Here is a 26,876-nt window from a genome sequence, read left to right as displayed (position 1 = left end):
TGTTCTTTTCTCTCTCCCCTTTCCACTCACCCCAACCGGTCAAGGCAGATGGCCGTCCACCCTGAGCCTGGTTCTGCTGGAGGTTTCTTCCGTAAAGGGAGTTTTTCCTCTCCACTGTTGCCTATGGCTTGGTCTAGGGGAAATTGTTGGGTTATCTCTATATTCTTTGTAATCTTGACTTTATTCTGTAAAGTGCCCTGAGATGACTTTGTTGTAAATTGGCACTATATAAATAAAGTTAAATTAAAAATTGAATGTAATTGTTACTGCTGTACATCTGCTTCTGTATCTTAGATGCTGTGATTTGGTTTAAACTACTGGTGACCTAAAATTTAATTATACTGCTGAGACCACTTTACTCCTGCATTCCTTTATATCTCGTTTATATGACTGGTTTTATTTCAATTTTAATTCTACTGCCATTTTATTTTTTATTTTTAATTGTATCTTTATTTTGCATTTTAGTATTACCATTTTACATTGAGAAAGAAGCCGAACCTGTGCATAACGACAATAAAGACTATTCTTTTCCATTTTCTCTTTTGAGTAAGACACTAAACCTCAACTTGCTCCCAATGAGTGTTGGCCAGCTGCATAGCAGCTCCCCCATTTGCGTGTGTTTGATTGTGAGTGTAGTGGGTGAATGAAAAGCAGTGTAAAGCACTTTGAGTGCCAATAGGTAGAAAAGCGCTATATAAATGCAGACCATTAGTGGTTGTAGTGAACACATGACTGAATCTTAATATTTACACTATTCACTCCCAATGTGGCAGCTGTATTTCAACAAATAGTGCATTGGGTCAAAGTGAGAGTAGAGTAGGGGACAAACAACCTCTGTGGGCATCAAGAAAAAATGACAGGTTGCTCTGAAACAGTCAATTGAGTTATAGACGATGTCTTAAAAGGTTTCTACTCAGGCCCAGATAGTAGAACACATTCATATCAGCCATAACCTATTTGTGTGCTGTATCACTACACTAGTAACATTAATTGTTGTATTTTTCTGGGCTAGAAACTTGCAGAATCATAGTCCTCCAAGGCGCACAGTTTAAAACACCTTCATCAAACATTCTGCATTTCACCAATTAGTACAGCTTCTGCAGCCATGAGCATGGTTTCCCCTTATATGAACTTTGCAGTGCAATAATTTCTGTACAATTTCTGTGATACATTGCCTATTACGTAATCATCTCAATAATACAGTAAATAACAGCATAATTTCAACTGGGGAGTTGAAAGCTGAGGGCCAAGAATGATTCCCCATCGGGCATGTCAGAGAAAGTTCAGAAAAACAAGTCTTGCTGCTTGCTGGTGTTTGTGCCTTCCCCTCTCTATGGACACAGTTGAGCTCTCCTTTCTGCTCACTCCTTCTATTCTAACCTATAAGCACAAAGAGCCACTTGCTGGTGTATCCTCTGTCTCACTGATGCTAGGAAAAACAAAGTAATTTCCTAGTTACATTTCCATTTCTTTCCAAATGTAATTGATTGGATCAGTTACTCTGGTGCATATTTCTAGCATTTTCAGTTACTTTATTGTTTAGCTGGCTTAGCTTGTAGCACCAGGGGGCCCAGGCCTGTGTAGATGATTTCACATGAATGGTCTGCACTTACATAGCACTTTTCTACCTATTGGTACTCAATGCGCTTTACACTGCTTCTTATTCACCCATTCACACTCATAATCACACACACTCACACACCAATGGGGTGAGTCTGGTCAAGACTCACTGGGAGAACCTAAGTTGGGGTTCAGTGTCTTGCTGAAGGAAACTTTGACATGTGAACAGAGCAGGATCGAACCAGTACCTGGGACATTGGTGGACATTGGTCTACCCTCTGCGCCACAGTCACCCTCAACAGCTAACACACTAGTACACAGGTACTACAAATAGTTAACTAGCCAGTGTTACCATCCGTGAGGAAATGTCCACAACAACTTTACAATAGATACATAATAAACTGATATAACAAGCAAGGTCAAGTTCGTTGTTCTGGACAGAATCATACTGTATGGTCAACATCAGCAGAGTTTGTTTAATTATCTTTGTGCACTACTTGTTTAAAACTTGACATTACTCCAACTGTCTCTACCTCTCTCTCTGTCTCTCTTTCCTTTTAGCACTTTAAGTGGCATTGTAACCACATGGTTGACCTTTTTTTGCCACTCTTTTGCAGTAGTAAAAACTCTAAAAACTTATCTTAAACTAAACTTATCAGTTCCTCAGAAATAACATGGAATAGGTGTGAAAGTTGAGGTGATTTTTTTTTTTTAGATATCATTTCTAGATGCCCTAGCAATCATATTTTAGTTGATGGACATAAATCAGAAAATAAAATATATACTGTATCTATGATTCTTCAGAAAACAGGGTCAACTGCGCAGTTGAGCTGCCACTGTAAAGGGGCAGTTTAAACAGCCTAGCTCAAGGTTAATTTCTGATTTTGTACCCGTTTTCTAACCATTGTTTGTCATTCAATTTGTAAGCACACACACAGACACACACACACCAAATTCCTGACATGACCCATCAGTAGCTATATGGGTATCAGTTTGACATATAGATGGGGTAACTACTCAAACTATGTATTTTCATCTTTTCTAATTTTAATGCAGAAATGAATTAAATCTATTCATGCCAAGGATAAGCCTATTGGGACAAGTCAACCAGCAGGTCGTGCACATGCGCATTCGTGAAGATTTACTTATACTGAGTCCTTCAGGTCCACACACAAAGTATATAATACCGATTTGGCCTGAGTTCTGCTCCCCTTTTTAGTGAGCAGTATTCGTAGTGACTGCTTCAGCGTATGAAGCTGTCACTACGAATAATCAAGAAGAAGATGAAGAGTTCATTTCACTGTTTTAGTGGCGGTTCCTGCATCCCATCCTGCACCACGACGCTGTAGGTCATCTAATGTAGGCTAGCTCTCACTCCCCGGTCTACATGCCCCTGCTGTGCACGTTTTTTGTGATGCTCCAGGGGGAAGACTACCATGACCATGATGATGCTAGCCAGGTGAAATGCTCGCCTTCACCTTTGGGTGACACCCCAGACCCTCCCTGCCTGAGGAGCACAATGCAGGGCAAGAGTCCTCTGAGCAATGTTCCCTCCATTGCTGGCTCCCCTCCTGGTTCTACCCTCTTCCCATTGGAAGACGTGGAATACGAAGGCGAGCAAGAGGCACTGTCAGCACAGAGGCACGCCACCCCTTCAGGCTCTTCTCCGGGACCTCCCGCAGATAATGACGAGAGCTGCTGACCTGAAGTCAATACCCCAGCCTCCAACCATATGGTTTGAGACACATAGAGTAAGAGACCAAGTGTCTCTCTCTCTGGCCGAGTTTTCTGGCCCTGCGCCCTTTCTTTTCGTAGGCTCGCCAACACCCAGGAAGACTGAGGGCGCCAGTCTCACAATATGACGCCTTCTCCAGAGTCCACTGAGAAATCGAGCGTGGTTTTCCTGCTGTTCCACCGCTAGAATACAGTCTAGCCTCTATCTTGCTTCCCAAGGCAACATTAATCGTAGACGCTGGCCTACTCCGCTGTCTACATGGTACCAGGCCACCACCCATTCCCACTGACCGTGCAAACCAGTGCTCTGCTCAGACAGCAGCCACCATTAACAAAATGGCGCTGTGCTCGTCCTCTGTCTCCTCCATCACAGCGCAGCCCGGTGCTCTCACCGCTGAGCTGTCTGATGAGATTGGCAGAGTGATCACACATATCAGTGTTCACAGTACTGTTCCAGTGTTGTGGGATGTGTCTGTATCAGGTCATTGGAGAAAAATTGGCGGAAGCCAACATCTCTCCAAATCCACCAAATCCAGCTCATTCACCCTAATCACAATAGCAAGAGCTCTTAGAGGGTGAAGCCTATGCGAAATAGAACGTCTGGGGTTACGTCATTGTAACTCCAGATTCTATGAGTATAGGCGTAACCCTCTAAACTGTTGGCCGGACTGCTTCCACCCAAGTCGGCTGAAGTAAAAATGCTGGCTTACTGGGAGAACTCAGGTCAAACCAGTATTATATAATTTGTTTGCGTACCTGAGTGAGCGAGCCCAGTGCTGCGCTGGGTGCAAAAGCAAAATCTTCACCCCAATAACCCCAACAGCAACAGCCCTTAGAGGGCTATGCCTATACTCATAGAATCTGGGGTTACAATACGTAACCATAGTTTTTTTTTTCACAACAATTATATTAATAATAATAATAATAAGAAGAAAAATACATTATTCTGTTGAATTTGTCTTTAGCCCAGTGGACCTTACTGCAAACTTAAGACTGTTTAACCTCAATCATAAACATTTTCTATCCAAATCTCTGTGGTGACTCAAACAGTAGAACCCATCCAAAACTATTAATCTCATATTAAAACTCCTAGAACAATCTGTATACAGTAGTTAAACATACATCTTGACCCTGTCTATAACCTGAATGCTCATATCGCTGCACACATTTAAAAATCATTTGTACATAACCAAAACATTATGACTGTCTCCATGTGTTTTTAGCTTTCTACTCATATAGAAGTTTCCCCTCTTACATAAGGATTTGCAAAGATGAACTGCTACAATGACCCATTAACTTGTGGCGTGCTTTCACTTGCAGTTTCTTTTAAAATACATTGTGCTGCCATTTCTAGCTTACTCCTATTTTTACAATGGTCCGTTCCACAAATATGTTTCCATTCATTTCAATTGATTTAAAAACAAGTCACGATTTCTTGTATTTCTGAATACCCACCTTCCTCAGACTTATTTCCACATATACATAAAAAAATAGGTAGGCCTGCTATCCCTTATGGTGAATGTGTCACTCCATACATCTTTTTTCATTATTAAACTAGATGTAAAATGGAAAACATTTTACTGATAAGCGTTGACTGGTTATGGTAATTAATGATTTTTCATTAAGTTGATAAAAATGTAATCTGTGTAGTGTTATGTTTTATTCCTGATGTATATATGGTTGTAAATTAGTTGAGCAAATTAAATTTCTGAGATTTAATGTTGCTGTAAAGTATATTTTTTCCAGTTTTCAAGGAGAGGGCAGTGGACTCATAAATTCTTTTAATACTAAAATGCTTTATGAGTCCAATACATTTGATCATATTTAGTAAAATAATTAATGAACTAGTAAGTAGTAAAAAATGGAACAAGTTTCTGATGGGGGAGGTGGTGCTATAATTTCAGACTTATGTTATTTGATTGTTGGTTTTGATAATTTATAACTGTACTGCTACTTTAGTATATTGTCATGTGGTCTGTGTTTCAGCTGAATCATCAGTTAGGTTGTGTGGACAGCTGAGTTCTCTGCTGCACAGGGGACTAGGGACAGGCCTGCGGTATCCCCAACAGGGTTAAAAGCTTCACATTTAACATATCCACACCTGTGAGGATCTGAGCGTGTAATGAGAGTCTTAAAATAAATTAGCCAGGCTTTATTGAGAGGTGCCACCAGTGAAACAATGGCTCCACTGTGCCTCCAGATTTCCTGCTGTGCTGCCTCTTTCTAAAACTGAATGCTTTAACTTCCTCAATCTCTCCCTGCTGACAGGCCTGCTCTGCCTCCATCTTGCACTTAATTACCATTTCATTTTTCATTTGCCTCCAGAGTTGGCCCCCAAGGCCCACAGCCCCCACTCCAGATGATGGAAAGGAAAAAAACAATCAATGAGAGTTTAACCTAAGTAATAAAGTGAATGCTAATGACCTCGACACTTTATTACCTCTGGAAAAGAGAAATTATGCTGTAGAGTGTCCTTTAAATAACCCCACAAATGATCTTGTTCCTACATTCAGAAGACTTATTTACCAAAAAGCAACATTAATTCAACTTTCAGTCTGTTACAAAAACCCAGTTCAGTAACAACACAGATTTATTCAAATAACCTCACTGAAAAAGTAAAGAATTCAATAAATAATAACAAACCAGCACACAGTTGCACAGAACTGTGGTATCAATCACAAAGTATTGCTATACTGGTTCAGAGACTTGCTAGCCAGACCTTTAACACAAATTTACAAACTACAGTAATTAGGACACTAACTACACCAAGACTCCATTCTAATTGTTTAAAATGACTTTGCGCTAATGGCTTACTGCTTCAGAAAGAAGGATATTTCCAGTCCATCCTTTAAAATGCCAAGTCTCTGCAGATAGCAAAGGGTAAAGGAAAAGGTAACTTCTTAGCTTGAAGCTTTAACTTATAGAGAATATAAAATACACAGCTCCATATATTTTTGGACTGTTTTACAGTCATTTTGGCTGTGTACACCACCACAAAAAAGTGTGCTTAAAGTATGTTAGTAAAACAGGCTATCTTTCAGATGACAATGTAAAAATTTGATTGCTATTAACATGAAGGGCATGTTTTAATAACATGATGGCCTGATTAGTGGTGGCCAAGTAAGGTGCAAAAAAAAAAAACCCAGTGCAGCTCTGGCACATTACCTTATGGACAGATAAACTTAATTCTGAAAAATGGGAAGACAGGGGTTTAGAGAAGGAATAGAACTGTTCAGGAGCTGAAGCATACCTCTTCAACTGTGAAGCATGGTTGATATATGGTGTTATGCTGTCGGCATGGCAAACAAAACATTTTCTGTGTAATTATGTACATTATTATGTACTGCTGATTAAAGAGTTTAGCGTTCTTCACTGGAGAAGAAACCTGTGAAGTTGGTAGTCCCAGAATTTATCGACAGCAAATAATTTGCAACCAAGTGTTAACAGTTATTTATTTATTTGTTTGTTTTTATGAAAATGTCCAGGTCTATATTTCTGAAACTTAGAGTCAGGCAAATTGAACACATCATTGTTGATAAACACAAGGTCATCAGGTGTTTCAGGTCAGGATCAGATCATCAGACACCCTCACCTGGCAGACACGCAGCTGGTGCGTGAACAGTCCTCTGCTTTTGTCCAAGTAGGCCACTACACCCACAGATCACTTGTCTTCATCCACAGCCACCTAAATGGTTTTTTTTTTCTTCTTTTCTCTTTTTTGGCAGCATTGACACTTCTTCCTGCACTGCTCTGATTCCAGTAGACTGAATATCCTGTCCCTGTGAGGCCCCTGCTGCCCATGTTGGCCGACATAGACAAAATAACCAAAATGTATAAGTTCGTGGATTCCATGAGGGCTTCACAGTGAAGAAATTTTGCAGAATCTGTAAGACATCCATAAATGACTTCCAGCAACAAGAAGCATGTTCTGTTTTCTTTCAATTTTTAGATGAACCCTGTCCAAGAGGTGATCAAAGACCCAGCCATAAGTCAGAATTCTGGGGTAAAAGGACTATGTCCTCTTACTGGAACGCTGACACACTTTTATGTGGTCATCACCTGCTCCTGCTCCTCGTGCGTTATTGCGTCACTTCCTGTTTCTGCACACTCTTGGGTTTCTACCGAAGGACTGTTTGAGCTGTTATTTTTACTTAAATAAGTGATTTCTTCACACAATAATTAATACTTAGTCGTAACATACGCTTGTATTACACAAGCACCTGCTCTCACAAAACAAAACAAGCTAAAGCTCCCTCTGTCTCTCCTTCTCTCACTTGCTCGGTGTGTCTCATGTTCAGTTTTTCCTCTTCCTCCTTTAGTGATAATGGTTTATGTAATAAGTGTAAGGTTTTTGCAGCTTTGGAGGCGAGGCTCACGGAATTGGAACCACTGCTCCGCACCATGGAAAACAATTCAGCTAGTCAGGTCCTGGTAGCTGGTGCGGGCCGACCTAGCGTAGCCCCTGCTAGCTGTCCCCCGGCAGTTCCCGAGCAGCCGGGAAGCCAGTCCGGCTGGATGACGGTTTGTAAGAGATCTAATGCTAAATAGACGCCCATGGTTCACCACCAGTCGCTTCACGTTTCTAATCGATTTTCCCCACTCAGCGACACACCCGCTGAGAAACCAACTCTGGTAATTGGCAGCTCTATAGTCAGAAACGTGAAGTTAGAGACTCCAGCGGCCGTAGTCAAATGTCTTCCTGGGGCCAGAGCGGGTGACACTGAATCATATTTGAAACTCCTGGCTAAGGATAAACGTAAATACAGTAAGATTATTATTCATGTGGGAGTTAATGACGCCCGATTACGCAAATCGGAGGTCACTAAAATGAACATTGAATCGGTGTCTAATTTTGCCAAAACAATGTCGGACTCTGTAATTTTCTCTGGTCCCCTGCCAAATCTGAGCAGTGAGGACATGTACACCCGCATGTCGTCATTCAACCGCTGGCTGTCTAGGTGGTGTCCAGCAAACGATGTGGGCTACATAGACAATTGGAAACGTTTTTGGGGAAAACCTAGGCTGATTAGGAGAGATGGCATCCATCCTACTTTAGATGGTGCAGCTTTCTTATCCAGAAATATGGCTGGTTTTATTAAACAACCAAAAGTATGACAATCCAGAGTTGAGCCTAGGATGCAGAGATCCAGTCCTACACGCCTCTCTGCAGTATCCTTACAACCGTCACCCCCCCACAACTCCCACATACCTATAGAGACTGTGTCTGTTCCCCGACCTAAATTACATAAAGTAAATATGACAACAAGAGGAGTTAATCATGATAACCTAAGAAAAGCTAAGACTACTCCTCTTACAGAACAAAACCCCAAAGCTATTAAATGTGGATTATTAAATATCAGATCTCTCTCTTCTAAATATCTGTTACTTAATGACATAATAAGTGATCATCAATTCGATTTATTTTGTCTCACTGAAACTTGGTTGCAGCAGGAAGAATATGTCAGTTTAAATGAGTCAACCCCCCCAAGTCATATTAATTATCATGTTCCTAGAATCACAGGCCGAGGTGGAGGAGTTGCAGCAATCTTCCATTGTAGCTTATCAATAAACCCTAGACCTAAACATAGTTATAACTCATTTGAGAGCCTTACTCTTAGCCTTTCACACCCAAACTGGAAAACTCAAAAACCACTATTATTTGTTATCGTGTACCGTCCTCCAGTCCCTTATTCAGAGATTTTGATTGAATTTTCTGATTTTCTATCTGATTTAGTGCTTAGTACAGATAAAGTCATTATAGTGGGTGACTTTAACATTCATGTAGATGCTGACAGTAACTGCCTGAGCACTGCGTTTAATTCAGTATTAGATTCAATTGGTTTTTCCCAAAATGTAAATAAACCCACTCACTGTTTTAGTCACGTTACACCTTGTCCTTACGTATGGAATTGAAATGGATAATTTAACCATATTTCCTCACAACTCTATTCTGTCTGACCATTTTTTAATAACATTTGAATTTACAATAACGGACTATACAGCAGTTAGGGAAAAATTCCACTATAGCAGATGCTTAAGTGAAAAAGCTGTCAACAAATTTAAAGAAATTATTTTTTCATCATTTGCTTCACCATATGTTAATACAATGGAAAGTAGTCTCCTTAATGTTTCTCCTGCACAAGTAGATTATCTTGTTGACAATTCTGCAGCCTCACTACGTACAATACTCGATAGTGTTGCCCCTCTGAAAAAGAAGGCAGTAAACCAGCAGAGGTGATCTCCATGGTATAGTTCACAAACACGCAACTTAAAACAGGAAACACGAAAGTTGGAAAGGAAGTGGTGTTCCAGAAATTTAGAAGAATCTCATTTAGCCTGGAAAAACTGTTTAAAAATGTACAAAAAAGTTCTCTGTGATGCCAGAACAGCATATTATTCATCATTAATAGAAGAAAACAAGAACAACCCCCGGTTTCTGTTCAGCACTGTAGCCAGGCTGACTAAGAGCCATAGTTCTGTTGAGCCTAGTTTTCCCTTAACTCTGAGCAGCAATGACTTCATAACTGTCTTTATGAATAAAATTGTAGCTATTAGAGAAAGAATTCACCAGATCCTCCCCCAAATATTACAGATAGATCTTCACGTACAGCAGTGCTAGAGTCATCGATAAGGCCCCAATCCCTTTTAGACTGCTTTTACCCATAGATCTCTCTGAGCTAACTTCAATTATTACCTCATCTAAACCAACAACCTGTCTGTTAGACCCTATTCCAATGATGAATCCTCCATGCACACAAAGGTTAGCTATGGAGTTCCACAAGGCTCTGTGTTAGGACCAATACTTTTTACTTCATATATGTCTCCTTTAGGCAACACTCCATAAATTTCCACTGCTATGCTTATGATACCAAGCTATATTTATCTATGGAACCAGATGAAAAATTACTTCTAAACTCAGACAAAACTGAAGTGATAGTTTTTGGTCCCAAAAATCTCAGAGACATGATGTCCAAACATATTGTTACTCTAGATGGCATAAGTCTGGCCTCCAGTACTACTGCAAGGAACCTTGGAGTTATTTTTGACCAGGATTTGTCCTTAACCTAACATATAAAACAAATCTCCAGAACAGCCTTCTTCCACCTAAAGAACATTGCCAAAATTAGGAGCATCTTGTCTCAAAGTGATCCAGATAAACTGCTCCATGCATTTGTTACCTCTAGGTTGGACTACTGTATTTCCCTACTTTCTGGATGCCCCACTAACTCCCTAAAGAGCCTGCTATTAATCCAAAATGCTGCAGCAAGAGTGCTGACTGGAACTAGCAAGAGAGATCATATTTCACCTTCACTAGCTTCTCTCCATTGGCTTCCCATTAAATTTAGAATAGAATTTAAAACCCTGCTTCTTACATATAAAGCTCTGAATGGTCAGGCTCCATCATATATAGAAGACCTCATAGCACCATATCATCCCAGTAGACCACTTCAATCTCAGAATGCAGGCCTACTTCTGGTTCCCAGAATTTCCAAAGGTAGAATGGGAGGTAGAGCCTTTAGCTATCAAGCTCCTCTCCTGTGGAACCAGCTCCCAGTTCAGATTCGGGAAGCAGAAACCCTCTCTACTTTTAAGTCTAGGCTTAAAACCTTGCTCTTTAATAAAGCATATAGTTATAGTTATGCTGCCATAGGCTTAGACTGCTGGGGGACCCACCCCCCGATGCACTAAGCTCCTTTCCTCCTCTTGACCATCTCTTCTCTCACCCCGCAATTGTCACAACTATATGTCATTAACTCTGTGTGTTCTCTCCCTTAGTTTTCTTTGTCCTTCTCTGTCCCCCTCTCTCTGTCCCTTTCTCCAGGTGTCCCCGGCTTTGAATCTGTGTGTCTTCCAGCGTGCAGCTACTGGTCCTACCAACCTGCCCGATGTTTTGTTGTTGCTTTTTGTAGCTCTGTTCTTTTCTCTCTTTACTTTCCACTCACCCCAACCAGTCAAGGCAGATGGCCGTCCACCCTGAGCCTGGTTCTGCTGGAGGTTTCTTCCGTAAAGGGATTTTTTCCTCTCCACTGTTGCCTATGGCTTGCTCCAGGGGGAATTGTTGGGTTCTCGCTATACATCTTTATAATCATGACTTTATTCTGTAAAGTGCCCTGAGATGACTTTATTGTGAGTTGGCGCAATATAAATAAAGTTGAATTGAATTGAATTGAATCAGTTACCCTCCTGGCATTTCACATGATGTCTTCAAAGGCACTGTCACAGTTGAAGGGCCTCTATATCTGTCAGACCTGATCAGTATTTCAGTCTAAGTATACTAAATCAGTTCAATCAGATACTTTAATTACACATTTACTGACGAGACTGATCGGCCTCAAAGACTCGGAAAAGGATTTCAGTCCAAAGGCTCCTTCCACTTTTCATTAGTCTCTATGTCCATGGGGAAGAAAACCCTTAGGAAATTTTCATGCTTCTCAAAGATATTGTGGAGCTTGTTACGGCACATAAGCCTATACTGATTCTTCCAGCTTTGATAGACCAATAGCACCTCCATTTACGTGAAAAACAATGTCTTCCTACTCTTAGCAAAAATAGTTGAGATGAAGTCATCATCATTCGTCCTCTCATTGTTCATACTATGGAGGTTATCATGGTCAACCTACTGTTTAGAAATGATCTGCATGTCATCCTAACTCCCAAAGGCAAAATACGCCTCTAGATGATGTCATCTGGAGAAGATTTTCATCCAAAAGCAAATAGATATTAATAAATAAACAGGAGACAGAAGTTTAGAATCATGTATTCAAGTATTCCTAAAACTTGAACCAGGACATCGAAAATTGGTAGTGTTGTCTTTTAATAATAGATGGTTTGCACTTATATAGCGCTTCTGCCTATTGGCACTCAAACCACTTTAAACTGCTTTTTATTCACCCATTTACACTAAACTAAGATCCACAGTCAATATTACATTATTTTAAGCTGGTGTAACTTCAAAAGACTAGCTAAGACTTTCAAAAAAAATTATTGTGTGAAGAAATCAACCTACTTTTGGCTGGCAGACTTGGTCCTGGCTTGTGCCAGTCTGGCTCAGTCAGTCCTGACAGTCGGCACATGAAGTTGTTAAGTGTGCATTGTTTTTTTTTTTGAAAAAAACTTTAAAACCTTTTTTAGTATTCAGCATTTAGAAAGTCATTCGTATCAATTGGAATGATCCTGCCCTCTCTAAGGTTAGAGTCACACAGTCGCCCCATTACTCTCTTAAACTCCAGCAACTGGTCTATCAGTTCTCGGTTTTTTACAGACAGTCGTTAAAAGAAGAGGGACTGCTACACAATGGTAAACACAACCCTTTTCCAACTTTTTTGAGATGTGTTGCTGCAGTCATATCAAAATGAGCTAATAAGCTTCACAGAATGGTAAAATGCCTCCGTTTCAACATCTGATATGTTGTTTATGTTATATTGTGAATAAATTATGGGTTGATGAGATTTGCAAATCATTGCATTCTGTTTTTATTTAGGTTTTCACATCGTCCCAACTTTTTTTGAAATGGGGTTGTAGTTATATAAAAGCAGGCCAAGGTACAGTAGGTGAGAGACCCACACATTGGCATGCAACACCATCATGCACACTTCTCCGAGAAACTGGGGTTGGTGATAAAGTTTTATTTTATCATTATCTGCTTCAATTACTTTTTAATCAAGACTTGTCAAGCTGACAAACATTCTCTTTTAATGAAGATTAACTGATTCCCTTGGGACAGTGTCCTCCTTACCAAACCTAAAAAGTCTAACTGTCTGCTTCTCCTGTCTGGTCTCCGTCCATAGTAGGTAATAAAGCACTGTTAGGGCACAGAGTTATTTCCAGACAGTGTCCCTTTTGCATGGGGACACTAGAGAGAGGGGTTGTTAAGAGCTGTTGTGACGACAGGTTTAGTCAGTTTTCACACTGGAGACATGAGGAGCAGGGTGTTTGATGAATTGGTCTAGGTCCTAAAGTCTTCAAGGCCTTGTTCCAGGGCTGCAGCAAGCTGCCAGGAAAGCTGCTGGAGTGTGGTAGTAACAGAAACAAAGCACTGAGAGGCTGGATCTGTGCCCTCAACCATCTGGCAACAGCTGTGCTGTTATGCCTCCTTCCGATCAGACTTGGAATGGCCTGGAAAAAAATATCAATAAAACTACACTTAATTATTGAGATGTTGGCTGGGAAACAGAGGACGGAGAACCATCTGACCTGACTCTACTCTCCTTTTTCATTTTTACTGATACTTATTGGCCTGAATTATAAAGTTGCACAACAAATTGATGAATTTTTGATAGATTGATTGAGGAAGGATAACAACTATATTTTATCTCAGTGTATTCAAAAAGTCAAAACTCCTGGCAACTATAATTCGATTTATGTCTTCATTGTCATGTTTCATTGCCATTATTTCTGATTTATTAATTATTAAAAAAAAGCTGACTAAACCATGTCATCATGTAAGTGTCATCATGTTTTCACTATTTAAATTAGACATTTTAATCTAAGCACAGATAAGTGTAAACAGAAACAGACTGCAACCTGATGTAATTTAACCAGATTTGCAGAATAGAAATTATGTCTTTTGTCACAATGGTGAACCTGTCCAATATCTAACATTAAATCTGTGTAGGTTCAAAGGAAACATTTGTCCTCATCATCATAATAACGATAACTAATTCTTGCAGATCAAACTGTTAAACACCTCTCATCCTGACATCATCTGACCATTGCACTGGCTGTTGTTTTGGAATAAACATCCAAGCTTAAACCTGGTGTTTAGTGTCCCTTTAACAATATGGTTCAGTTGAGGAAAATGATCTTTGTTTGGCATAAAATAGAAGCAGAAATAAATAAGGTTTGAAAATCTAGTCTAACCAAGACCTCAAGAAACCTCTAGGGTGGTTTCTTCACAACTGCAGCTTTCTGATGCACACCAGCCCAAAAAGCTTAAATGTCATAGAGAATCTTTGCAAAAGTAGCAGCTATAAAATGGTGAATACATTTTACTAAGTGTAACAAATCCAGTGAACTGAGAATTTTTCTTATTAGAACTTATACATTACAACAATACATTTTGTTCACTGTGTTGTTTCATTTTATCCATGTTCATGCAGCCAAGAGACTTGACCGGACAAAAACATTAGCACAGCTCTGGGCCCAAAACCAGGGTAAATTTTCGAAAAATGCACCATAGGAGTGAATGGGATCGAAATATCTAGTTTTCCCTAACACATTCATGCTCCTGATACTAAGTGATATGATTTCATCCATTGCTTACAATAAAATGATTGTAGCCACTTTAAAATAAGCTGTTTGTACAGATGAAAGGCCTGGGTCACTTACTCAGGGTTACTCAGTTAGGCAGAGCTGTTCCATGACCAATTTGCAAGACCAACTTCCTAAACTCCCATTTATTAAGGACTAGATAAGCTTAATAGGTTTCCCCATGGTACCCATCACAGAGAGCTTCATGTGACTGATATTTCTATATAGTGATAGTGACACCTAGTGATCACAGTCAAACTCTGTTGTAATCTAGTAAGCAGATCATAACATGGGCCATTTAAATTATGGGGTCAGGCACCAAAAAAATTATCAAAATATTTTTTTTATTAAATGGTAAATGGTCTGTGCTTTTCTACCTATTGTCACTCAAAGCACTTTACACTGCTTCTTATTCACCCATTCACACGCAAACTCATACACCGGTGGGGGAGCTGCTATGCAGCTGGCCAACACTCACCACTAGCAACTAAGTTGGGGTCCAGTGTCTTGCTCTAGGACACTTCGACATGTGACCAGAGGATCCGGGGATTGAACCAACAACTGTGAGATTGGTGGACAACCACACTTCTATGTCTTGAACAGATTACTGAAAGGCAGTGAATACATGGAAAAGATGTTAAATTAACACGTCCCAGTTTGACTTAGAATGTGTAAAATAGAGTTGAGATCAGTGAGGGATCCCTTGCTAAAAAATCTTATCTCCGAGGGCTTTCATAACTTAATAAAGGAATTAGAGGCCCTCTTTGGTAGTCCGACTGATAAATCATTGTCATTGATGAGGGGTTAGGAGTACAGCACCAAGCAGAGAGAGAAATGAATTTATTTCAGAGATCAGATCGATGAACACAAAGCATGTGTGATGTCCCTCTGCCCAGCCAACGACTCGATCAATCTGCCCTCCTGCTCTTCCTTACTCTCTCAGCCATGGAAATCAATTAAAGAAGTGAGGCCCCTTGTCGTGTTCTAACACCCAGCCTGAAAATTTAGACAAGAGGCTGTTCAAGGCCGAAAGGGAGACAGTGTGTGTGTGTGTGTGTTTGTTGTCCTTAAAATTGTAACAAGTCAGTGTTTTCAATGCATCCAAAATGCAGTATAATTTAGTTTGAATGGGGTCCAGGGTGACAGTCTTTTAATTTAAAGGATCAAAGTAGAATATCAGGGTTTTAGCCTTTGGGTTTGCCCTAAATAATTATTAATCCATTTCAACCTCTTCTCAAAATAAGTCAAAGCTCTATTGATTTTTGTGTTTCACATTCTTTTTTCCATGTGGGTTAGTGAGCTTCAAAGTGTGCTTTGGTATCTATTGCAAGGCCAGTAGGTCTGTGCTGTAAATGGAATACCATCAGAATCAAATCAGTAACACCAGTACAACAGTATAACATCAATACCATCAGTAACAAGGATAAATTAAACATGTTAAAAGTAAAATGGAATCAGTACAAAATGGGAGAGAAAATGAATGCAGATTAACAGGCATTAACAAAAAATGTTCACGACTGTCTCTGTGTCATAAGGTGAAAGTATTATCTCTGAACCCAGTTGGTGTTTAGACCAACGGATCATTTGTTACAAACCATCATTACATGAATGGATAGGAAGGAAAAACCTGAAAAAAAAACAAACAAACAAAAAAACCAGATGCTGCAGGTGCACACAATGGTACGGTTTAGCTGCCCAACTGGTTGGTTTATCAGTTATTAAACTGACCAAATTGACAGCCACATTTCAATCTATGGGAAACAGGGAAGAGGGCTGGAATTTTGGTCAACAGTGCACAATTGTTAGCTGTGATGCTCAAGTGGTGAGATGTAAGTAGAGCAATATTTCCACTATGGACTGACAACGTGGATTCAGTGATCAGTCTGTTTACATTGATAGTGTGTTTCAAGTGTTCCCTTTGAGTGATAATATTTATCCTATAAAGAAATATTGCTATCCTAATGGGAGTTGTCTCTTTTAGGATGAAAATGCCCCCATCTAAAGGGGACACTGAATAGTTTGCTGAGAGTAAAATGATGTGAATTATTTGCTATGGCCTTTACCAGTAATTTACACAGCATTTTTTCTGCTGATTTTTCTTTCAAATTTTCAGAACAGTAACATTTGTATGTTACTGTTTTGAACCTTTGGGTTACAGTATGTACAGTGTTTGATGAGAAACATTCTGCTAAAATGGTGGGCATATAACACGGCTGATGACGTAAACCAGAGGTGCCATTAACTGAAATTAACAACCAAGGAGATCCATGCAAACATGCTTCAAGAAACTGGGACAATGTGTGAGACATTACCATTGATATTAACAAATCTAACTATAACTCTTTTAAATAAAACATTGTATGATTTGAACATGATGTATAATGATCAATTGCATGTCATTTAATGATTTCCAGTGATTTTTAAGGAAAGCTCAAACGTTTCACTTGTGATACATTAGAAATTACTGTTTGCTTTTTTGTTTTTTGATTAGTTTTAGTTTTTTAAGGGTGTTTTGAAGCGACTATGTCGAACTATACCCGGATAGAAAGCGCATAACCTCAGGATCTTAATACTAATGGTTAATTCCCTATGTTTTTTAGTTCTCTGCCATATTCTGTCTGTGTGAACCCATGTGTATCTTGGTAGCAGCCAGCCAATCTAATGCATTATTTGGGGTGATGGACTGACATTTTAGCCTATAAAATTTCATGTTGAGGAAAATATGGTATTCCAGTATTCTCAAAGGGAAATACTAATTTTATTTTGCCAATGCCATTTTCGGTCAGAAGGGCAATACACCACAAATCTCTTAATTATTAGCTAATTTGTATTTGCATTTTTCATTTGTTCCAAATGTTTTAACTACAAATGCTATTGTATATCTGAGTCACACTATTACTTCTCCATACTTTGGTTTGTGAGCTCCACTGCATGCAGCATAATTGCTGATTCATTGATTCACAAGGAAATTGACATTCTGCTATAGTGGTTCAGAGGTTTTGACTGTTTTGCTGTAAATCCAAACTGACTACAGGTGCCATTCTCAACAAAGCAGAATCATGCTGACTTGCAGAATAACCTTTCAACTATATTATTTTCTTCAGAAAGTGCAATTCGAAGGTTTCTGTAGTTACAGTGGCTAAGCCCAGGTGACAGCCCTACTCATTTTGGTAATACTCTGAACAGTGGAACCCTAAAATGAGGGAGTAACATACTATTACTCATAACTAGTAAGTGTAATGTGGGGCAGCACTAAGGTGGAGTGATTAGTGCTGCTGCCTCAGCCTCACCTAAAAGGTCCTCAGTTCCAATCCGCTGTGGCCTTTCTGTGTGAAGTTTGCTTGCTCTCCCTGTGTTTGTGTGGGTTTCCTCAAGGATGTTATCACGTTTTACCAGAAACCAGAAACCAGCTAAGTACAGCAACTAAAGGCGGCTGAAAGAAACCAGGAGGATAAAAAACAGGAAGACCCGAACAAAGTACAACTGAAAGGCAAGTAAAAACAAAAGGAAGTAGCAAGACTTTCTTCAAAAATAATAAATTCATCAGGAATGTAACTGACGTGCAGAAATTTCAAAAATCGCTTGTCAAAACAGAATGAAACAGACGTCCTCTGGGACGCTGTCACCAGGCAGGGAGGTAACAAAGTATCAAACAAAAACTTAGACGCTCGAAAGATAACAGGTAACCAGACTGAGAACTCAAACTAGACTTTAAAACGGGGATTCTTTCAGGACGAGAGACAGGCTTGTCACTCGGAAGGTAGGAAAGACAAACTGGCAGACAGGGACAGGTGAACGGAGCATATAAGGGGAGGCCACAGGTAAACGGAATGAGGTTGCTTGGAGATCAGGAGAGAGAGGAGAGAGGCGAGAGGGAATGGTAAATGGTAAATGGTCTGCACTTATATAGCGCTTTTCTACCTATTGGCACTCAAAGCGCTTTACACTGCTTCTTATTCACCCATTCACACTCACAATCACACACACATTCATACACCGATGGGGGAGCTGCTATGCAGCTGGCCAACACTCACCGGGAGCAACTAAGTTGGGGTTCAGTGTCTTGCTCAAGGACACTTCGACATATGACCGGAGGAGCCGGGGATTGAACCAACAACTGTGAGATTGGTGGACAACCGCTCTACCTTCCTGCGCCACAGTCGCCCGGGAACCAGAGTGGGTAGGAGAAAGTACTGATCACCCAGGCAACACGAATCAGTCTCACAGCCGTAACAGATGTACCCTGCCTCTTCCCCAATGAGAGCTGGGATAGGCTCCCCGATGACCTTGTACAGCATAAGGGTTTACAGATAATGGATGGTTGGATAGTAAGTGTAATGCACTAAATTACAAAAATTGTTTATTACTAATGGGTTATTATTAAGTACAGTCAAAGGTTTAGTCAGACCTAGCAAACATCAAACTGACCTGAGAATGAACTAATACTCATTTCCTTAATGCTGGAGAAGGCTGTTAAAGTTGAGCCTGTTTTTTACCTTGAACATCTCTACATTCATTAGAGTGATTGTTACAGTAAAGTGTCCTTGCCTCTCCTAACAGAGGACAACCCTAATTGATCCACTGCAGAGCTAGAGCCTGAATTATTTTACCATACTATATGAGAGGAGGCACCGCAGACACAGAGAGAAACAAAAGTGCAGAGATAGTTTGAATACATTTTGTCCATCTTAAATCCCAATTAACCTGTGAGTATCAAACTGCATCGCAACAACTACTACTGAGGTACCTTTATAAAGCAAAAATATGAAACTCTACTTAATGATAAAGCATTGCCCCCCTGGCTGTGATCAGTTAGCAGCTTCACTGAATATTCACTGAATGGTTAAACTAGGGTCACTGTTTTTAAAATAAGGACACAAAGAGTCAATGAATCAATGTGTATGCATCTGTGCAGCTCGAGTGGAAATTATGAATGTTCACTGTAAATGAAGTCAATTATAAACTCCATCCATCAAGTTGTCACTGTGCTCTGTGTAGTTCTCAACAAAGCAGAATCATGCTGACTTGCAGAATAACCTTTCAACTATATTATTTTCTTCAGAAAGTGCAATTCGAAGGTTTCTGTAGTTACAGTGGCTAAGCCCAGGTGACAGCCCTACTCATTTTGGTAATACTCTGAACAGTGGAACCCTAAAATGAGTGAGTAACATACTATTACTCATAACTAGTAAGTGTAATGTGGGGCAGCACTAAGGTGGAGTGATTAGTGCTGTTGCCTCAGCCTCATCTAGAATGTCCCCAGTTCGAATCCACTGTGGCCTTTCTGTGTGAAGTTTGCTTGTTCTCCCTGTGTTTGCGTGGGTTTCCTCCCAAAGTCCAAAAACGTACATATGAGGTTAATTGCTCACTCTAAATTGCCCATGTGCGTGAATATGAGTGTGAATCGTTGACTGTCTGTGAATGTCTCTCTGTGTTGACCCTAAGATAGACTGGAGACCTGTCAAGGATGTACCCTGCGTCTTGCAGGGTACATCCTTGACCTTGAAATGAAGTCAATTATAAACTCCATTCATCAAGCTGTCACTGTGCTCTTTGTAGTGGAACATTGGGAGTCCTGAGTTGAAATGCAGTCCAGGTAAAAAGATTACATGTTTTTGCAGTCAGTGGTGCGTCAGCCTTGTTAGTCTCTGTTGATTGATCTCAGTACTGCTCACTATTAGTGTCCTAATTAAGATTCAATATGTTAATACCAGCTTTATCTGCTGGGTGTTCGTGATACTTCCCTTGCTGACAAACACATAAACATAATAATACAAATATTATTGGGATTGATATTAACTTCCTAAACTCTTAATTTCATAAATATAAATCACTTACCTTGGCCTCATTTTTAACATTTTTCATTTTGTGTTTTTATTTGATGTGTTGGTGAATCAAATGCTTCAGTAATTTAATGGAACGAATTATTGTGGGTCAGGAGGTGAAAAGGTCATCCAGCAATCCTAGTGTGTGTGTGTGTGTGTGTGTGTTTCTGCATGTGCGTGCATGTATAAATGGGTGAATGTTAAGCAACATCTAAAGCACTTTGTACCAATAAGGTAAAAAAGTGCTATATAAGTGCAGACCATTTACAATGATGACCTGTCTGTTTACAGGATCCTCACATATGTAATAACGTGCAAATATTAACACCTTTATGCTCATAACTTGATAAAAACTTTGTGTCAATTATAATGTTCTAACTGACATTTTTGTACAAAATTTGTTATTCATACAAAACTGTTCTTTGGTACGTAAATTTGTATTGTATTTTTTCATACTGTATCTATTATGGTCAGAAAATCAATCTCTAACTTTATTTTGTACGTTTCTTTCAGCAACAAACCAATCATCGCGATCGCGATTTGGCTTACAAAACACGTGTTACAAAACATATAAATAAAGAATGTGGCAACATTTTGACATTAAACCTAGGCTATCTATTGTTTTTGCAAAAAATAGAGATGATAAACAGTCCGCAATTTTCTTTCTTTCTTTCTTTCTTTCTGCTTTTCTACCTATTGGCACTCAAAGCCACACTGTTTTTCGCTCACACATTTACACTCACAATCACACACACAGATGGGGGAGCTGCTATGCAGCTGGCCAACACTCATCGGGAGGAATTAAGTTGTGGGTTCAGTGTCTTGCTCAAGGACACTTTGACCAGAGCCAACAACCAAAAATCCAAGGATTGGTGAACAATTACTCTACCTCCTAAACCACAGTTGTCCTGGATTGCGCTAAAATGTATGCACTTAGTTGCTCCCAGTGAGTGTTGGCCAGCTGCATAGCAGCTCCCCCATCGGTGTGTGAGTGAATGTGTGTGTGTGTGATTGTGAGTATGAATGGGTGAATGAGAAGTAGTGTAAAGCGCTTTGAGTGCCAATAGGTAGAAAAGTGCTATATAAGTGCAGAACATTTACCATTTACATACAGTATAGGTGCTTACGCTAATTATGAATCATTATTATTCATCCCTGAGGTGCTCAGCATTTCCTTGATCCAAGTGGGGAGCCTTCAAGGAAATAAGGTTGCAAACCAGAGTGCAGACAGTTGGTTCACCAACACTAACATCAGAGAAGAAAGGTTTAAGACCTGGCTTGATTCAGTGGTGACAGACATGGTGACCTCTCCGTCACCTCTGTCTCCCTCTACATCTAACTGGCGTCAATTTTGTCCTACAGCCCGACCTACATCATTAAACACATAGGCAACCCCCTAGACATTTGTTCACTCACTTTACATGGAAAAAAAAGAAAAATGCAAATACTTTAATATAGTTCAGTTAATCAACAGATAATGAGTAGGAGAGTAGATAGACAGTTTTACAACCATCGTAGGCAAAAGACAACAGGAAACTTGTCTGATTTTATTTAGCAGTACAATACTTCATTTTCTGTGGTTTAGTCATAAATTACAAGTTCATTAAAGCGCTCTAATTCTGTGTGATTAACTTGGGCCCACAGAATTTTATTACATTTCATAAGGGATGAAAGACCACTATAATGAAAATCTGCTCCTGTGTTTATGGCTTCTGTCCATTTTGAACTCTAAACTCATTGTTTTTTGTGGAACACTAATAGAGCTGTGGCCATGAGCCATAGGTTACTATTAAAGCCATATTAGGATGTAGCTCACAGACTTGCTTTAACAAGGAACTGTACAAATATGTGACTCGTGTACTGTTTATAGGTCTACTCATATTTAGTGGGGAAAAACAAATTTTAAATTTAAATTAATTTAAATTAAAATTTAAATTTAAATTCACTAGTCACTAGCTAGGGACCTTCTAGTTGTGAAGGGGCAGTGGTAACCATTCCACCACTTGCTTTTGCTGTAACTCTGTATTTTAGCAGCATTTATCATGTTACTGAAGCATAATAATATTAATTATTATAATTACATATTATAATTCAATTTTTATAAGTATCAATAAAAATACCTGTTTGGTGTTTAGACATGTGCACAAGTGTGCGTGTGCACAGACCTGCCACACTGGGAACTCTGGACTTGAGAAAGATTGTGCCAAGGGCTGAATCTATACATTAAGACTTTGCATGTTGGGACTGATTGTCTCCCAGACCCTTTCTTCCTTTCTTGATTACTTGTTACAAAAGTGCCCTGGATCTGTAAGCTATTTGTTCTTAATATAAAAGTGCTGAAACAGTGGTAAACTTCTAATATCTAACCTAATTAGTTTTTTCTACATCCATGGCAAAAAATGAAAAATAATCATTTCACTATATCAGTTGTCAGTACGCTGTTTGAATTTTCTTAAGTGTCTCTGATTTTCTCAAAGTTTCACATTAGAATGCTTGACAATGTCTGCTTAGCTTTTGATAAGTCAATGTTGATGACTGATTAGTTAATAGTTTCATTTTACTTGCTGCGTCTTGCTTTTGTCATTATTTATTGTACTGATAATGTATTCTGCTTCCGATTATTCCAATTTGATTCTGGCTGATAGCTTATAGCGTGCTTGATTACATTCAATGATGTGCGTAATTATTGTCATTAAGTGTAATCAGAGATATTCCACCTTTAAATATGTGTCTATGCGTGGGTGTTTAAGTGGAGTTGAAACAAGATAGTTTTAACAAGACAGAAAATATAAAAGAATGTTCTTAGTAACTGTCACAACACTCTATCAGATTTCTTATGAGAATTTTGGATAATGGTCGTAGGAGTGACAGACAGAGTTACAATATGCAACTTGTGGTATGAATAGCGATAGCATGAGCCAAGGCCTTCAATACTGCCACAGTCACAGCATAGGTGTTTCCTATATACTGTACATGATAAGTACCCTTTTACATTGGCATGTAATTCATTGGGTGTGAGTTTCTCTGGTTGGTTAGAAGGGTGATAATATCTACTGCATGCTGTAGGGTTTATCTGTTTAAACTAGGCATCTACTGAAATAGCACCTTAATAGTGGTTGCCAGGCTTCTACAAACACTTTTTTCAGCAGTTGTCTCTTAAAATAGCACTATAATAACCTCCCACTTTATAGCAATATGTCACTACTGGTGACATATCTATTGAAGAAGAAAATGCAATTACCTCCCAACATGAATCAATTTGAAAATGAGGAAAAGCTGATTAGCACATTTTGAGTTATTTGTTATTTAATGTGTGTGTTCAAAAATGGCTTAGAAAAACAGATTGTGACTTTGGTGTGTCTGCTGGTGGAAGACGAGTAAAAAAAAAAAAAAAAAAAACACGACTCATTGATAAAATAGGCTGTAATGATGAAATCCATTTTTAAGCCTAAGTGGGGACTTCTGATTTCACCCAGTCAAATTTCAACTGGAATGTTCTTTGTTGTTAAATTTCTAACAGAGAAAGTTTCAAAATAATTTTGAGCAACCCCAACCTCAAAATCTAATGTTATGCCCCTGGTTAAGGGTGACCTAGGCGTAACATAATATGCTTTCCCACTTTCCCCAATACCTAGTGAAACCAGCAGGATAAAGTATTAAAAATCCAAAAGGTAGTAATTTATTTTTGGAAGTGAGCAATACCCAAAACAGCAACTACAATAATAATAATGCTAATTAATTTTATTTATAAAGCACTTTACATTTGTCTGCAAATTTCAAAGTACTACACAAGCAGATTAAAAGCAAGAATAAAACATAAAAAAACATTTAAGGCATAGAAACAATAATAATTTGTTTTATTTAATAAGCACTTTACATTTGTTAACAAATCTCAAAGTGCTACACAAGCGGATTAGAACCAAGAATAAAACATATTAAATATGTAAAGCATATAAAACATGAAATAACACAGCATTAAAGTAAAAGTAATGATCACTTATAAAATGTTTTCTGAACAGAAAAGTCACCACAGTCTGTGGTGCCCTCAGGTTCTTAGGCAGAGCGTTCCAGAGCCGTGGAGCAGCTGCTGAGAGAGCTTGATCCCCAATTGTGTAGAGTTTGGTTCTGGAGGGGTAGAGACAATAAATATTGGTGGAGTGAAGGGGTCTTGTTGTAGATTGTGGTGTGAGGAGTTCTTTAAGCTATTGTGGGGCATTTCCATGGATGGTGGGTAAGTAGACCGACATTTTATTCAATGCGAAGGTGGATGGGGAGCCAGTGAAGTGTCTGGAGGAAAGGAGTGACGTGTTCATATATCTCATAAGGATCCTGGCAGCACTGTTTTGAATGTATTGGAGATTTTAAAGGCTCCTGCCAGAGATCTGAATGAGGAGTGCATTGCAGTAGTTCAGCCTAGAGGAGTCAAAGGTGTGGACCAGCCTTTCAGTGTCCCAGAGGGAGAGGGAGGGGCAGAGTTTGGCTATGTTTGGCTTTCTGAAATGCAAGAAATGCTAATATACAGATGCGTTGGGCATGGGTTTCGATTGACAGCAAACCAAAAGCTAAGACAAGATTCAAACAAAAACCAAACCACAAAATAAAAGACAGGTGGTATAACCTAAGCAGGAAAAAAAAAATCTGGAAAAAAAAATTAAATAAACGGGCTTCTCACTCCTTCAGTGGCTACCTAGTGCTTCATATATTCAGTGGAATATTTACAAGGTTGGTCTAATCAGATTTCACCTGAGGATCAGAGAGAGATTCACCAACATCAACAGTAATATTACTATTACTCGTACTACTGTTAAAAATAATACTACTAACAATCCCCCTTGGTCAAAACAAGCATATATCTACTAAGTTAAAGCTTCAAGTATATACTGTTTTTGCACTTCTGCTTTATTTGTATCTCATTAGTCACACAGTCACACACACATTTGTCCGACATCTGTCTGTGTTAATATGCACAAAATACCCCAAAATGGTTAACTTGGCTAGAACAGGTGTGGTTATCATAACCTGGCTGGTCAAATGAAGCATGATTAATGTGGGTGTGACATTATTATCAGCTCTGTCTTAACTGACTTAACTTTAGAGGATTTTCAAAGATGTTCAGTTCAACACACCTACAGAACATTCCAGCTTCATCAGAGTCCATTGATTTGTCATCACTAATATTGTTTGTAATTATGAATGACGGTTTGGTTGTGTGAGGAACAAAAACAGCTTGGTTGTTTTACGAAGACAGATTATGAATGTTAGGACAGGTAAGGCACAAAAGCTAAATAGTTGGTAACTACTACATAGTTAGTTAGCCAACTTCTTTCCCGCCAATTACTGCTTCAGAAGGAGGTCAGTGGACATGGACAGTGCTATATGGGGCCCAAGGGACAGGTCATGGGTGGCTTAGAAGATCTTAACAGGAAATTGACAACTGAGAAGGAACAGAGGGGTGCAAAGCTAGAGGCCCTAGTGGTCCACATATAACAATACAGAACCATCAAACATTCAACCTAAAGGATCAGCATCTGGGAACAACTACTAGAAAGGCTAAATGTCAAAGCATGGCAAATATTTCAGTTTCTGGATTACAGGGCTATGTTAGCTGTAGACTACAGCAGAGGGCTTGCGTTAAAGTTGTCCACATTTAGTGGTTCAGTCATGTTGTATTTTTCAAACAAAAAATATTGACAGGGACTTTCAGACACAGACACATAGACACAAATTGACCCACAATGACCTATTAGACCCAAGTCTGGCAATCCATCCACCCCTGTCCAAAGAGACCTTAACTTCACTGAACAGAGTAATAATAAGTCAGTAATAACTGTCTGGGGTTTTGCTTGACAACATAAATATCATGTACAACTTATTGTAATCACTTGTGTCAACATTACTGCAGAGAGCCTCCCTCTGCCTCTCCTCTCCTTCTAAAATGATCTAAAATTTGTAATAAACCCTTTATTCTCTCAGGGTTCAAATAAATGAAGCCATACTGTAATGAAATACCACAAAGTAAACTTGCAGAGAGTGAACATAGGAGTGGCCCTTCAGTTCTACAAATAAACAATAACAAATCAATTACTGGACCTCGACCAAACTTTCTCTGAGAGCCCGTGGAGACAAGCTGAGAGCCTCAAAGCTTATCCCCTGTCAAATAACTGTCCTGCCATGTTCCTCATTACTAATCCTTCACAATGACACAAGTGAAATTCTGCATTCTCTCTCTAATTGTCTTGTCAGATTCATTCCAATGGCCCCAACTGCTAGACAGAGAGAGGAATGTATTATTGGCTGTGGCAGAATGGATGGGCAATTCATACCCTCCAACAGCGCTGTAAACTGGTGGAGGGTAAAAATGCTCTGTGGTCACTAAAGGACTATTGCACCATTCAGCACACTGCAGTCAGGAATTCTTTTTGGTATATTCACTTGTACCACCACCCAAATAAAACCTCCTATTTTTATAATATCATTTCCCTTTAGTAGCTTTATAGATGGAACAAT

At 39.3% G+C, this 26,876-nt stretch overlaps 1 pseudogene; it reads left to right on the top strand.

Annotated features, from left to right (window-relative positions):
- Window positions 1-7,548: 7,548 nt before the first annotated feature.
- On the top strand, window positions 7,549-8,596 carry LOC137101965 (uncharacterized; annotated as a pseudogene).
- Window positions 8,597-26,876: the final 18,280 nt, after the last annotated feature.

Source organism: Channa argus, chromosome 16 (genome assembly GCF_033026475.1).
Source record: "Channa argus isolate prfri chromosome 16, Channa argus male v1.0, whole genome shotgun sequence".
Lineage (NCBI taxonomy): Eukaryota > Metazoa > Chordata > Actinopteri > Anabantiformes > Channidae > Channa > Channa argus.
The sequence above is the reverse complement of the archived record's forward strand: the minus strand, read 5'-3'. Positions and strand labels throughout refer to the sequence as shown.